Raw genomic sequence first — 17511 nt, forward strand, 5'->3', positions numbered from 1 at the left:
ACGGGCATGCAGAAAAATGTTGTGACAATGTACAAATCATGACCTTGCAAAACTTGAGAATGCCTTGTTAAAGTGATTCAGTACATTTAATTTAAATTAATGACTGAGTTGAGTAGACAGAGTCGGAGGCTAACAGCACGGTTTTCGTAATGATCACCAGAATGGATTGAGCTATTATAACCACAAGGTGATTAGCAGATTTTAGAAACTGATGGTGAACAGGGAAAATGCAATTAGTACAAGAAAAGAATATGTGATACAAATTTCGAATGGAGAGGTAAAGCATGTTGAGATTCAAAGAATATAACAAAATATTACCTGGGCAGAATTAAAGATTGTCTGAAGCATATCATCCCCTTGGTTGCATCAGACTCGAGCATCTGATATAGTATAGCCAACGACCCAATGTCGTCAACTGAAGACCATCTTTCATATAGCTGCAGCCAACAATCTGCTGTTGTCCAATTCTCCGCATACTCGCACACACGAGTATGAAGTTTAGATACTGCAACTCGACCATCAAACATCCGATAATCTGGATAAAGTGTAAGAATTGCCTGAACATCACATGTCACTGATTGATAGTCTTCGAGTGCGAGATAGAAACAAAAACATAGTTCCAAGCACTCCATTTCTAGTTTAAATCTAAGAATGCAGTTAATTTCTGCAAGGGCTCCTTGAAAATAGTTTTTCTCATCAAGGATGCAGCTCGGAACATGTAGGGATATGTCAAAGTTGGATCCAGATGAGTTGCTTTCTCAAGGTCGCTGCACCTTTTATCACCCTGGCAGTATAATGACCTCTCTTGACACATCCATCCAATTAACGAATAAGAGGAAATGATAGAGCTCAGTTTTTCATAAGACCAATTTTTATGACCCTTGTTGTAACTTAATCTTGCCAAGCCAACGAGATAATAAACATGCCCTCATTGAAAGCGGCCTCAAACAGATGTTCTGCTTCATTATATTCTTTTCTGAGGAATCTAACACAAGCCAATTGATGATATGCCATCATTTTCTGGCGACTGGTTTCAGCAAAATCCACTAACTGCTTTGAGAGGAGGATGGCTTTGTCCGAACTAGGATCATCATTTATTGCAACTTCACTTAGTAAAGAGTAGAAGGAAAATAAGGCTGGACAATCATTATTGACCTCTGTTGCCTATTGGCATTGCTCAACAGTTCAAATACCTTACTGTCATTCAGAGAATCAGGCAGTTCATGGAAAAACTTGCAAACATGATGCAGCGAGAACAGGGGAATTTTCCTCTATAGCGCAATCCATAAGCTCCACTGCATCTTGTCTGGAGGAAACTAAAGATAAGTTTCCTATCACAAGCATCCTTAAGACTTTCACAGCAAAATTTGTTGGGAAACACCAATATTTCTAACAAAAGAGAGGAGGGCGCTTCATTTAAACTTCCCTTTATGCTGAAATCACTAATCAACCTCATTCCTGAAGGAGAGAGATTATTTTCAGACAGATCGATGTCTTCAAAAGACGATTCCAGAAAACAACCATAAAGCATTGCATAAAATGGAATTGAAAGGCCGGCAAATTTCTGCCTATCGCATACTATTTTTTCAACTCCAATTTGGAAAGAAACAATCCTTGATATATGATTTCCATTCAACATATCAATTCCACGAAAGCCTGGATCTTCATTGGCGTGCAACTCAAAGGCAACATCTATAATCCCAAACTCCGTTGCACATCTACCACAAGATGACAAAAAGTCAGAGATTATTTCTGCACCTTGCCTCTCAAATTTCAACCATGCTCCAAAGATAAGTTTCTCATAAACATTGGATGCTTTCAGCCAAGCTGTACAAAGGCTCCTTCGCATCAATTTGTCTTCTCCAAGGCGCTTGAAGATCTGATACTGCAACAAGTAAAGGTTCGACCTCTCTTTCTGAGAACATGACTCAAGTTCTTCATGAATTTGAGCTAAAATCTCCACATAATCAACAGGTTTTAAGAATGGAACTATTGGAGTTTTGCGGACTTTGATAAGAGATTCTCTACAGACATCCAAAAATTTCTGTTCACCGACTAAAAACACAAAACTGACAAAATGTTCTTGATAACCAAATTAAAAGTTTTAATGAGGTCACTTACATTGAAGATGGAGACTTCGATGCAAATTTGGGAAAAGTGTCTCTTTCAACTTGGAGCCATGACTGTGGATTGACAGCTTTTAGCTTTGCTTGCTTTACAGGATTCAGAAGGGAAAGAAGTCGTCATGGTACATAGCACATAAAAGATACTGTCAAATCTTCATAATACCAAGACTGATTTTTCTCCAAAAATAAAATTTTTAATTAAAGGTTGCAAGCCTTCTGCAGTCATTTTTCTCCCCCTCTACCGTTGAGTTAGCAACCCGAAGCCCTTCTAGCGGTTAAGGTAGCTTAAACACGGTTAGGGTGGCTTAAACACTCTCTAGCTTTGATGTTCGGACTCTTTGAACTCGTGTTGAACACGCGATATGAGTATGGATATGGAATATATGTCCGATCCTCTAGATTTCAACCGAATATTTTGTCGTTTTTGCTTCTCCTTCTTTCCTTTTTTTTTTCTCTTTTCCTTTACTTTCCCTTTTCTTCTTTCCCATTTTCACTCTATAAACCTAGCATCACCGCTGAGAGGGTGAAGAAGGATTGGGGCGCTAGATTTTTCCATCTTTCCTTCTTTTCTTCTTTCTTTTTCTTTCCATTTTCTGCTTATTTTTCATTCTTTCACTCTGTAATGGTGGTTTAGGATTTCGTTTATATAAAATAAAAATGGGTTCCATATAGTGCTACTTACTGCTTCACTAGATCCAAATTGTAATCAAATCCCTCATTTTCTATTTTATATAACATTTAGTAATTTCCAATATTAAAAACTAAATCCCAAAATTCTATTTTATTCTCCTTAACCCCTTATTCAATATTGATTTCCTTCTTTCTTAATAATTTATTTTGGTTTATTTAAAATGAGACATTTTGGATTAGTAAAAAATTGAAGTTTAAAAGACGTATCTCGTACCAATGTCCAAAATAAGGGACTCTTCTTAGTCATGTCCCTGTATCTTACATTTTAGAAAATAAAATATCCAACACTTGATATGTACCCGTATACGAGTCCGAGCATCATGACTATCTAGAGCCTAAAAGCTGAGAACTTCTTAGCATGTGTAGAAACATATTCACCCAATCATAAATACACTAAAATTTAAAGAAAAATGTGGTCTTTTTGTAGAGCGCAATTGATGAACAGATATTTGGAATCTCTAGCCAATGTCCAGTAGATTAAAAAAAATGTGAATTTGAAACAAAGGACAAGAAAATTGCAGAAAATGCCAAAACCCCACCAAAGATTATGTAAAATCTCCACCAAATATATAACCAAAACCAATATTAATTGTGAAAGTGGGACCGTCTCCTACGAGAATTGAGGCTAATTCTCTAAAACATTCAAAGAAATTAGAAAAGTTCACGGTTGAAATGAACATAATCACGAGAACTCAATGATTGTTTTAGAAGTCATGTGTGCGTTCTATTGTCTCATTTTGCAACTATAATTATAAAGTTCAAGACACAACTCATTCTACAGCTAGCAAGCTCGATAGAATATATAAAGTCAAGATTCAAGTCGAAAGATACCCAAACCTACATGATTTTTACTGTAATCCAGAGTAATATTTTTATTTATCTTATTTCTTTCATGTAGGGGATTGTTAGATATTTATACTATAAATATAATATGTGAGATAAATAACTGATTTAGATGAAGTGTCAAATTGGTGAAAAATGTGTCATTTGTGTAGGAGGTCGGGGGTTCGAGTCACTTCCCATGTAATATTAAAAAGTCTTTTATTGGGACCTTGGAAGGTCTTGGGCTATCTTGATTAAAATAATTATTTATTTTAATTTTATTTTAATCATATTCGAAATTATTTAATGGATCAAACTAGCCAGTATTATATAACCGTTTTGAACAACCCACTACCCATAAGTAATTAAATTTTGCATATATTTCTAGATTATGGAGAAAGCAATTACATCCATTCTGCATATATAAACTCACATCTCATTTTGACTAAAAGATATCAAACACGAAATCATCTAAAACAAAATTATAATTTCTCATACTCTGAAGTTTTTATACTCTAGTTTTTACATATTTTCTGAAGTATACTTGAGAGTTCTGAGAAACCATAGCTGCATAAGTGATTTGTGATCGTTGTATCCTAGAAGTGATGTCCACAGAGGTCGCAGCAATTATTGATTGACAATTTCACTTTATGATATCGTGCTGTCACGATACTCGATTAGTCAATAAGTTTTTCTTTGCATTTTACTGTTCTATAAATTACTGCAACTAATTATTTTCCAACAAGTACAACATAGAAGACAAGATGTTGAACCTATATTTTAGGTATTAGAATTTCTAACAGGATAATAATTGAAAATGGAATCCACATACGATCAAAGGAAACATGAATGAATTATGGAACAAGTTAAAGGCTTGAAGAGAGGGATTTTGATAAAGAAAAGTCTTCAAAAAGATGTGTTGGTCTTAATGTTTGAGCGTAAATTAGGGGAAACATACATTGACTTCTCTCTTTTCAATTTTTACTTCTAAAATATCAGTATTTTGATATAAAAATGTGGAAATGTTGTAAAAAGGAAAGTTTATTAGGGTTTATTGGTGAATGACAATTACATCCTTACAGCCCTCGAAATAATTACCGTTGTGTCTTTGATTCTGCCCTATAAATATAAGACTTTGGTTCTTAATAAGACACACACAAATCTATTGACTTCTCTCTATTTTCTTCTATTTTCTTCACTTTTATAACACGTTATCAGCACAATAGTTTAATTTTTCAAAATTTAGTGAAAGTAATAATTTTTATAGGCATGAATATTTATCACGTGTACCAAAATTAATTTGGTAACATGTGAAATATTTCAATAGACATATGCATCATAATGATATTGCTTCTTCTTCTCCACTTTTCATCGACATGCATATTAATTCTAATTAACGTTTGTATGTGTAATCTGAACACATATTAGTTCACATTTTTTATTCATACACGATCATTTTTTCCACATATTATTCAGTATTAATTATGTCTTTTGAATCTATTACATATTAGTTCTATCTTTAATTTCTATATATGTGAAATTCACATACATATTTAGTATCTTTTCCATGTTGGTAAAAGATTTAGCCAATAAGTGATTTAGCCAATTTTGCTAACTTCTATGTATGGAAATTCTTTTTCTTCATACATGTTTGGTAATCAATTTTAAAATATAAATTTATATATTATATATTTGGTAATTAATTTTTACATCATATCCTGTTTGTATGGTAATTAAATATTCCTTTCACGTGTATGCTTGGAAGATTTCTTTACTTTACTTATACATTTTTTTGTGATTAATTCTTGTATGTAAATTCATATCATGTCCATATGGTAATTAAATATTTTTAGATATTATTCTATGAATTTCAAATTAAGAATTTATCATCTTATTGTTCCAAAAATAGCACAACATTGACATATTGGTCATAAAGAATATTTTGTTATTCCTGGAAAATTCAAAATTCATGGTTATTAAATTTCATATGATAGTAATAATATTACTCTCTCTTAAAGAACGGATTTTATAAAATTCAATTTATTTCCTAATTTGAGAAATTTTTCAAATCGATATCATAGATGAGTATCTTGTTGTTGCTCCTGAAGTAGCACAACATTACATAAACAATATTTTTAATATCCTAAAAGAATATTTCATTGTTACTCATGTAGAGCATAAATTTTATTATTTATCTTGAAAGATAGAACAAATCGTTAATGTCAGTATTCCAGAAGAATATTGTATATATACTCTTAAAGATTATATGTCTATTGTGTGCTTGATGAAAGCACAACTTAAAAAAAAAAAAAAAAATTGTTCGTGTTCTTGAGGAAACACGATATTATTAATATTTTAAAAGAATAGATATTATAATTTCAATATTCCTGAAAAATATTGATCGATTCTATTTAAATCACGAAATAAATTTCTCTATTTATTTATGTGTCCATTTTTTTGCATATGTATTTAGATATTGATGTTCTGGTTAAATTTTATTGCTTTTGAAGAGTATAATGATATAAAATCTAACATAAAATTATATTTTTATTCCTGAAGAGTAAATCCTTACATAATTATTACTGTAAACAATAATATGTTATTGCTCCTGAAGAGCATGACATTAAAATTTTTCATATTTCAGAAGAATATTATGTTTATTGCTCCTGAAGAGCAGATCTTCATATAGATAAACATTTTATAATGATAGCACACTCTTATAGAGTTGATATTTTTAAACAAGAGTTTGTTGGTGCTCCTGAAGTAGCATGACATTATTAATATTCTAAAAGAATATTAATTGCTCCAGAAGAGCATGACATTACAATTTCAATATTCCAGAAAAATATTGACTCAGTGCTTCTGAAAAAGTATAACTTAAATTATATTTATTTTAAATGAATATAGTGTTAATATTCTCGAAGAAACACAACTCACGTTATAAAAATATTCCAAAAGAATATTAATTGCTCCAGAAGAGCATGATATTACTAATAGACGTATTTATCTAAATTATGTGCCTGACTATTCCCAAGATATGTGACCACCATGTATGCAATTCTCCTTCATGGTTAATGATTAATATCCAAGGTTCCAGCAACCCAAATTTATCATCAATTCCTTCTTATACCATTTTTGGAGGCTCTGAGGCAATGATGTCTGCGTAAGTTTGCAATTCATCTTCATAATCGATAGAAGATAATATTAATTTTACGCGTATATGTATGCATAATTATGTCACAGTATCTAGTTAAATTTTGGTGATAAATTTTAAGTTTATATTAAACAAAGTGGACACTTAATTATTGCGGTTTGTGATTGTATAAGTACCATTTATTAAATTAGGTTCATCGCTAAATGTCAATTACTATTGTTTATCGTTTGATTAATTATCTCGTTCTTACCCTTATAATACATGATTTTAACATTCGTATATTTGTCTATTATAAAATATTTTTACTGTTGAATCAGTACATTATTATTAATGTTCTAGTTATATTTTACTTGCTTCAGAAGAGCATAATTTAAAAATTTTGTTTTTACTCTTGAAGAGTAAATTATTGTATATCTTTCAATATTCCAGAAGAATATTGATATATTATTTTTAAAGAATTAATAATAAAACACGACGTGCCCTTGAGGTAGCACACATTTTGAAAAATTATATCTCGTTTTGTTCTTGAAGAAACACAAATAATTTAATACTGATTGCAATTTTTAAAAGGAAAATAATTTCCTTATTTTATTAATATTTGAGAAGAATATTGATTTATCTCTCTAGAAGAGCATACTATTTGGTGTTTCAATATTCTCCAAGAATGATATGCTATTGGAGAGCACGTTGTTATAATTTCAATATTTTTAAGAAAAATATTGATATATCGTTCCAAAAGAAGTGAAAATAATATTCTTGAAGAATACAGTATTGTGTTCCTAAAGAATCACAAATTTATGCATATTCATATTTTAGAAAACTGTCATGATTAATTTAAATGTGTCAATATTCCTGAAAAATATTATTCTATCACTTGTAAATAATCATAACTAGGTATATATCAATATCTCAAAAAAATATTTATATTGCTCTTGAAGAAGCAATAATTAATGTTAATGTGCTCTCGAAGTAGCGCATTTCTGAAGAATATATCATTTTGAATTTGTATTTATCCCTAGAGGAAAACATACGACTTATGTCACGTGGACATTGATCATTATATGATTATATAATATTTAATCATATTTTTCGAAATTAAATAATTGGATTATATCTTATATTGAACCAGGAGTTCAATTTGATTGGCATGACCAGTTGGACCATCACTGGATCAAGAATGATGCGAAATCAAAATGAAGAACTAGAAGATTTTTCAATCCAATAAATTTCTATGTATTATTTGTTCTCATTATCGACAATTGATCATTAAAGGCCACCAGCTAAAATTGGGATTGAATTTTCTATATATCTGAAAATTAATTAGGGTGATATATGGGGCCTCGTCACCCACCACGTTGATCATCTAAATATTATTTGTATATAATAAATTTGATACAACTATTAGATGATTGCATGGTATTCGCAACTTGAAATTTGCGAAATTATTGCTCAATTATTAAAGTATGAGCATAATTTTCAGATTAAATAATCAAAATCGTGTCTTGTTAATGCTAGTGGATATAAATCTCAACATTTTAATGAATTCTTTTTGAGATGTCGATAAATGGTTTAACAAGTTTGTTTGTTAAACGCCTCCAATTAATTTAATTGAGAAAAATATATTTCCCATTTTCGTTTAGGGAACGTTATTACGTATCTTATCAATATCATAGTTCTCCCTATTAAAATTGGCTTATGGTCAGCGCCTAAATTTTTCATCTAATTATTTTAATAGTGCAGTATGTATAAAATTAATCGACTACAATGCACTAAAATAGAAAGTAATGAATGCTGAAAATAAATGCGTAGTATGAACCCTTATTACAAATGGTGATATTTTATAAAGCAGTAAAAATATTTGTCAATTTAATTTGACAATTATCTCAGCATTAAGGGGAGGAATTAAAAAGTTGAAAATAATGTATAAATGCATTATTATCTAAATCCTCGCAAAAGATCACTCAAATCAGAAGTTCGAAATATAATTTATTTAGATGCATTTTTTGATCAAATGGATCAATAATATCTTACACACCAGCTTCAAATGCTCCAACTTGAATTAACGTCACAGAGGAGAATTAGTTAATATGATATTTGATTTTACGCTTGAAGCGTGATGATATTTGATTCTAATAAAAAAAAAATCTCCAAATGGAGCAATTAGCAAAGATTGTCTCATTGAGACGGCATACACTCTTATGAACATTTAGACATAATAGATTATAAAACCCCAGAGAGGTTCAGATATCTGATATATTGAAAATTGAGATATCTCAATAAGTTATGTCATCGTGGAGAAAGAAATAGGAACGAACAAGAGAAGAAAAGGTTGTCGGCAAACATTTTTACATATGGTGTACTACATCATATTATGAATAGCGAGGAATCGAAATAAATTCGTTGAAATATATCCATCAAAATAGTGATTGGTCAAATAAAATGAACGCGATCCTAGTCAAATTAAACTTACTAGAGAAACCTGAAGTTTCTGGATCTATAGTCCGAACACCGAAAGGTGCATATTTATGAAAGTAGAAAAGTAAACTTGTAATATGAAATGTATGACTCTTTACATAATGAATTTCGCGAAAACTTATATAAATAGATAAATTATCATGTGGTGGATATAATTACAAGTTTCAGCTTTATTAGCCTAACAATGCATAGAATTTGATACAACTTTGATTATAGCCAATACATCTGGATTGGCTATCAATGTTATCTTGAAAGATTTAATATGCCTGAAGTATAATTCAAGTGATATTAGTACGAGGGGGAGTAAATACGCGTTGCACTCTTTTCCTTTGATCAAAGTTTTGTCCCATTGGATTTTCCTGACAAGGTTTTTAATGAGGCAACTTTTGTAGCGTATTTAAAATAATAATGTACTCTTTTTCCTTCATTAGGATTTTTTCCCACAAGGTTTTTCCTAATAAGGTTTTAATGAGGCATATTCTTCGTGTAATTAATGTCTATAACATGTAAGATATTTACCCTCAAGATAATATATTATATGTAAGAGACCCTTGAAGAGATCAACAAGAGCTATTTTTAGAATCATCATATTAATACAGTTATCAAAGAATGATAAAGTATCTCTTACGAAGACGGTGTTATTTGAAGATTGTACAAGACAACATGAGGCATTTCACCGAAATTGCAATATTGAAGACAGTGACGTCCAAGGCAATGATGAATTAATACAAGAATTGAAATCATGGGGAGTAGCTGTACTCTTTTTCCTTCGATCAAATTTTATCCCATTGGATTTTCTTGACAAGGTTTTAACGAGACATCATTTTATTACTCCAAAATATTTTTGTTGGCATTTTTGTCCCATTGGATTTTTACCAATTAATATTTCTATGACATAGATATTTTGTAATGTGTCATTTAAAGGGGAGTATTGTAAAAAGGAAAGTTCATTAGGATTTATTGGTGAATGACAATTACATCCTTACAGCCCTAGAAATAATTATCGTTGTATCTCTGATTCTACTCTATAAATATAAGGCTTTGGTTCTTAATAAGACACACACAAATCTATTGACTTCTCTCTATTTTCTTCACTTTTATAACAGGAAATATAATATTGTGTTGACACATAAAAATCCAGCCCAAATCGAACAGCTCAAGAAGTGAAGCCCAATTGAAGGATCCCCAAATCAGATAGCCCAAAGAACGAAGCCCAAATCAAACAAATCAAGATGAAGGCCCAAATAGGGAGGCCCAAGAACGCGGTAGCGCCATCACCCAAGTTTGCAAGTCGCCCAGAATTTGAGCGAATGGAGTGTCATACAATCGCCCAGAACTGTTACTCTATTCTCGCCCAAACCTTCAAGTTGCCCAAGGTCTTAACAAACATAAAGCGTCGTGGTTATCAAGAAGTGCAGTTATCAAAGCAGTTATTAAAGCAGCCCTATCACGTTCCACGATTCAAGGAATTTAATCGAAGGCGGTTGAACGATGAAGAGTAATGGCAGCAGTTAAAAAATGTGGTTTTCATGACAAGTTAGCCATTACGAAGGAAGTGGGCAGTTATAGGACGATCAAGCAGTTTTTAGGGCGATTGATCACAAAGAGATCGTCCATGAAGTATAAAAAGGAGAAAGGACATAGAAGCAAAGGACCGAATCAAAAACTCTCGAACAGAGAACATGTAATTTTCATTTCCTTAGCTTAGACTTAAACACTTTTCTTTCAGTAACTCGTGTACTTGCGCCCCTTGGAGGCACGTTGTTTTTAATTTCCAATTGTAAAGTCATCGCCAATAAAAGAACACCCCTTTTTGGGACTTTATCTCAAGAGGTTTATCCCTTACACAATCATCTGATCCTTTTTAATTGTTAGCGACTAACCCGTGCGAAACAATTTGGCACGCCCAGTGGGACAGTGGTGTTAGGTGTTGAAAGTACGAAAGGGGAAACAATATGCCTCAGAGATCCGATAAGGAAGCAGCAAGTCATGGAGGAATACAGTCTGTGATCGAGCGATATGAGGAGCAGCATGCCTCTCCACGAACAGATGGACAGAACCAGAGCAGTAACAGTCGTTACGAACCAATGACGGAGTTGAGTCCTCGAACCATGCGTGCATTACTTGGAGAACTCACGCAAGACGTCGTTGAACAGGTAAATCTTCGAAGTATTCATAATATGGAAAGATTTACGCAAAATGGGAATGTACACTATGACAACATGGCCAAACAACTAAAGACGTTGAACGAAACAATGAATAAGTTAGTAGGCCAAATATGTCAACCGGCTATACCTCTTACAAACCACTTTCAAACTAGGACAATTGTGGGACATAATTCCTCGGTCCTAAATTCGAATCAAGGGGTAGAACCGCTTTTTGATCCCTCTACTTCAAACCAAAGGGGTACTATAGTGCCAAATCAAAACAATGGTAGTGGTATGCCTAACTTAGGGATAATCCAAACATGAGAGATAATGTCCTAAACAATAGACAGAATATTCCACGTGTTAATGAGGGAATAGATGTTCAGGCTAATGGTAATGGCCCTAATCATGGTAATTTTGTTGTCAATCAAGGACCAAACATCAGGCCTCATGCAAATCAACCGGTTAACCAACCTGTAGGAATTCCATATGACCCCAACGCCATGTTGAGGAACCAGATTATGGAAATCGTACAGGATCAGATGGCTTTTGGGGTGTGTCCCGTCATTAGGCCGACGTACACAAAGCCATATCCTGATTGGGTAGACCAAGCATATCCATGGCCTAGAGGGTACAAAGTGCCAGAATTCTCACTGTTTACCGGTTTAGGAGAGGTGTCTACTCTAGAACACATAGGGCGATTCACATTACAAAATGGTGATGTAACCGATTACCATAAAATAAGGCTTTTCCCTAGTTCGTTAACAGGAGTAGCTTTCTCCTGATTCATCAACTTGCCAGCGAACTCTATTCAAACGTGGCAACAATTGGAACAGTTGTTTCACGCTCAATTTTATAAAACTGAGTCTAAAGTCACTTTGGTTGATTTGGTGAATCTACGTCAAATGCCAAATGAATGGGCAGAAAGTTTTCTCCAAAGGTTCAAGACAGTAAGAAGCAAGTGTTTTGTACCTCTGCCCGAAAAAGAATTTGTCAAAATCGCTCAGGGCTGCTTGAGCTTTGATTTAAAGAAGAAATTCCAAGACAAGGAATTTCCTGACCTTTTCCAGTTGAGTGCGAATGTGATTGGGTATGAGCGACTGATAAGAGAGGAAGAACAAATGAAAAATTCTAGTAAAGGGACTTATTACAAAGACCCAAATTTTGACGTTCATACCATCGACGACGAGTCATACGATCAGGCCGAAATGTGTTTGGCCGAATTGGTCAAATGGGATACATATACTTGTCCCATAATGGCCAAGCCTAGACCATCGGGCAAAGATAAGCCCATAAAAGATGGAAACATAAAGGCTAGAACGTTCTCGTTCGACGTGACCAAAGCTGACCTTATATTCGCTAAATTATATAGGGATAAGCAAATAAAGTTGAGCGATAAGCACAAATTGCCAAACCCTGAACAAATTAAGGGTAAAAAATATTGTAAGTGGCATAATGCATGGTCACATTTGACTAACAATTGCTTGGTTTTCCGCCATGTATTGCAGGATGCCATTGAATCAGGACGAATTACGTTCGATGATAAGAAAAAGATGGCAGTGAACGAGAATCCTTTCCCACAGCCACTTGGAGTAAACATGGTAACATCTGGATTTAAGAACAAGTTGCCAAAATTCAAGTTGGTCGTAGATGATGGAGAAGAGGATCCTAGATCACATCCCAGCGTCTTTGAATGAATCAAGGGGAAAGAACCAAAAAAGGACGAAAACGTCCTGTGTGCAAGGTGTAAAAGAGAAGTGAATGGAAATATGGAGAAACCAAGGACATGGCAGCATCCTCATCGCCCTACCTTCTTCCCAAACACTCAACCTGGTAGAGGGCGAGGTACATCATTTTATAGAGGACCGCCTTTTGAAAGGCAGTTCAGGCCAGCAGATACTGGAAGAACATTCAGGCCGCAACCTCGCCGGCTAATGTATGGCATTCATTCCAGTACAATGCAGGAAGGGCAATACCCTTCGATGAGATGACTAGGACCCAACAAAGGCGTTTCCAACGAAACTACGGACGGATGATGAGGCAGCAACAGGGGATGCCACATCCTAAAGTGCCTAAACTACTCAAGGTGGCCAATCAAAATGTCCTCAAAAATAGTGAAGATACCGGTACAGATGAATTAATGAAGGAACTACCAGAAACTTCTTCTGGGAGATCAAGGTTTGAGCGAGACAGAAGGGATGAAGAAGATCCAGATCAGTCCCTCACTATCCAATTCGATACGTTGCCTCCTATCGTGGCCAATAATTACCTACTGGCCAATGAATTCAAGAATAAAGAAAAAGAAGAAGAGAGGGAGGACAACGAAGGAGAAGCTTGCGTGCTGGTGTGTGAAGAAGGCCAGACTTCTAGAGAGGCCTACAACGATGAAGAAGACGACGGGATGACAGACATTGAAGAAGAAATCGACCTAGAAGCAGAAAGAAGAAAGAGAGGAGTATCGCGCAATACTCTATTGAAGCAACTACATCGAGAGGGAGTTCGCGAAGTAGACTTGTTGGGGGAACCATCTGGACGTCCTTTCGACTTCTACGTACTGTACGGGACACCCAAAAGGAAGAAGAGAGTGCCTCGCTCTGAAAAGTATGGGTCACCTCCAAGAATAATGCCCCCTCCCACAGGTTGGGTAACTGATGAGGAAGCATTAGAAAGAAGTAGGAAGGAAGTTCGGGAGACAGAGGATCAGCGTGATATACTGCACATCGACTTGTCACAGGGGATAATTCGATAGAAAACAAACAGGAAGTAGATATAGAGGCTACCAAAAAGGTTATTTTTAAACGGCCAGCCATGAAATTGACAAAACACTTGAGGCCATTATACGTTAAAGCTCTAGTTAACGGCGTCCCAGTGGCAAAAGTGCTTGTCGACAATGGAGCAGCTATAAACACCATTCCATCTAGGATGATGAGGAAGTTCGCAAAGACAGAGGGTGACATGATTCCTACAGAAGTCATCCTCACTAGCTTCAATGGAGGAGCAACTTCAGCTAAGGGAGTTATGCCGTTGGACATAACTATAGGGACAACTACTAGGACCACTGTTTTCTTTATAATAGATGGTCCTACTAGTTAAAACGTGCTACTAGGAAGAGATTGGATACACGGAAGTCGCTGTATACCCTCATCGCTCCATCAATGCTTGATCTTTTGGAATGACAAAGGTGAAGCAGAGGTAGTACAGGCCGATCATAGGCCTTTTGTCGCAGAAGCAAACTCGATGGAAAAGTTCATGTACGAAGGAAACTATGGACCTGTCAGGGTAGTACAAGACGGGGAAGAAACTCAGGTTGTCGCGCAAAGCGAAGAACCATTCTCAGTGGACGCACTCACTGAGATGTTCAAACAGATGAGGCCAAATATAGTGGCCCTGGAAGAGCCAGTGATTGGCAAAAGAATAATCAAGGAATCTTGAATGGATTCTGAGTTACGAAAGCAAATGGCCGACATTCAGGCCTTCAAAGCCAAACTGATGGCTTTCAATAAGGAATGCAATGACAAGGCGAAGGAAGAGATTGCCCTAAAAGAGTTGAAGGACAAGTTGGCAGTATTCGAGTTAGAGCAAAGCATTGGCCGAGAAGTCAACAAGGTGGACTGTTTGGAAGAGGAAATACTTACAAGGGAACTGGACGACGAAGTGATGCAGATCACCAAACCTGGATACGCTCAAGCACAAGACCCTCTGATCAAAGTAAATATTGGCAATGAAGGAGAAGATCGCCCAACATTCATCAGCCAAATGCTCGACCAAGAGGTTAGTAACAAGTTAATCGCTTTGCTAAAAGAGTACAAAGATTGTTTTGCTTGGGAATATGAACAAATGCCTGGTTTAGATAGAGACTTGGTGGAACATAGGTTACCAACTGAGCCTAATTTTAAACCTCATAGGCAACCTCCTAGGCGTTTTGCTCCTAATGTACTCCCTGAGATTAAGAAAGAGATATAGCAATTATTGAAAGCAGGTTTTATAAGAACAGCCAGATATGTTAAATGGTTGTCGAATATTGTGCCAGTACTAAAAAAGAATGGTAAACTAAGGGTGTGTATAGACTTTAGGAATTTAAACATAGCCACACCCAAAGATGAGTATCCAATGCCCACGGTGGATTCTTTAGTAGATTCAATTACCGGACATGTCATGTATTCTTTCATGGATGGGTATTTAGGATACAATCAAATTTATATAGCTGAAGAAGACATACACAAAACTGCCTTTAGATGCCCTGGGTCTTTAGGATGTTTTGAATGGGTGGTTATGCCTTTCGGCCTAAAAAATACAGGGGCAATTTATCAAAGGGCAATGAATTTAATCTTTCATGATATGATAGGCAAGTTTGTTGAGGTGTATATAGACGACATAGTAGTCAAGTCCATTAAAGAAGAGGACCATTTCGAACAGTTAAGATGTTCGTTTGAACGAATGAAGTAATATAAGCTAAAGTTGAATCCCTTGAAGTGTACATTTGGTGTTAATGCAGGGAACTTTCTTGATTTCTTAGTACACAAGAGAGGGATTGAACTTGATAAAAATAAAGCGAAGGCTATTTTAGAAGCCAAACCACCTAGCAACAAAAAGGAGTTGCAAAGGTTCTTAGGCCAAGTAAATTTTTTAAAACGCTTTATTTCTAACTGTGTAGGGCGAATTAAAGTCTTTTCGCCGCTATTAAAGCTGAAAAATCAAGATGAATTCGTCTGGAAAGAAGAACATCAAAAGGCTTTTGAAAGCCTGAAGACATATCTATCAAGTCCACCAGTGTTGGTGTCACCAATCCAAGGACGGCCAATGAAAGTGTATGTATCAGCTGAAAAAGAATCAATAGCTGGAATGGTCGCACAGGAAGACCAATTTGGTGAAGAAAGGGCAATTTATTACTTAAGTAGACGGTTAACGAAATGTGAATGTAATTACTCTGCTATCGAAAAATTATGTCTTGCATTGTATTTCACATGTACAAAATTAAGGGCTTATTTACGGCCCGTAACCGTTTATTTAATTTCTAAAGTAAATTTAGTCAAGTATATGTTCTCGCGCCCAATTTACACCAAAGGGTAGGCCTTTGGACACTAGCTTTATCAGAATTCGAAATACAATATATACCTCAAAAGGCAGTCAAAAATCAGGCATTGGCTAACTTTCTAGCCGATCATCCATGCCTTGATATGCCTGAAGAGATCGAACTAGAAATCAATTCGTTCGAGTTAAAACCTTGGATGTTGTATTTCGATGGATCAAAAACTTCTAAAGGTGCAGGAGTAGGAGTAGCATCGATTAATCCTTTAGGGATTTGCTACAAGTTCGCATTCACTTTAGACAGAATGTGCACCAACAATCAAGCCAAATATGAAGCCTTAATTGTAGGCCTATAACTAATGATAGATATGGGAATAAGAAATGTGATCGTTAGGGGCGATTCTCAATTGGTGATCCATCAATTGATCGGTGATTTTAAATGCCAAAGTGATTCCATTATAAGTCAATACGAGATCGCCCAAGAATTATTAGAAGAATTCGATCAAGTAGAACTCCAATGCGTTAATAGGATATATAACGATGTGGCAAATGAGTTAGCCCAAATGGCATCAGGGTACTCAAAGGTTTTGAATTTGAAGTCTACTTGTGAGTATGGAATCATATTGCCCGTGACTCAAAGAAGGGCGAGAAAGATTGAACTCCACTGCATACAAGATGGAGATGCAATGGATTGGAGAACAGAGATTAAAGGGTTCCTTAAAGAACCTAATGGAGGGATTAGTAGGAAAATGAAGCTGTGTCTGTTGAACTATACACTAATAGATGAAGAGTTATTTAAGAAACGCTCTGATGGTGTATTATTAAAGTGTGTAAGTTTGCAAGAAGCCAAGACGATCATGACTGAGGTGCACGAAGGGATATGTGGAGCTCATCAAGCTGGCCAAAGGATGAGATGATTAATTATTAGGAGTGGATATTTTTGACCAAAGATGGGAGAATTATGCGTCCAGTATGTAAAAAGTTGTTTAGCATGCCAAAGGCATGATCCAATGCAGAGGGCGCCAGCACGAGAGATGACACCTATTATTAAACCTTGGCCGTTTAAGGG

At 35.1% G+C, this 17511-nt stretch overlaps 1 pseudogene; it reads right to left on the reverse strand.

Moving 5' to 3' along the window:
• The window catches only part of LOC111383112, a 6046-nt pseudogene extending 3343 nt beyond the window's left edge, over positions 1-2703 (reverse strand).
• Between the last annotated feature and the right edge of the window lie 14808 nt (positions 2704-17511).

This window comes from Olea europaea, unplaced genomic scaffold (genome assembly GCF_002742605.1).
Source record: "Olea europaea var. sylvestris unplaced genomic scaffold, O_europaea_v1 scaffold2614, whole genome shotgun sequence".
NCBI classification, from domain to species: domain Eukaryota; kingdom Viridiplantae; phylum Streptophyta; class Magnoliopsida; order Lamiales; family Oleaceae; genus Olea; species Olea europaea.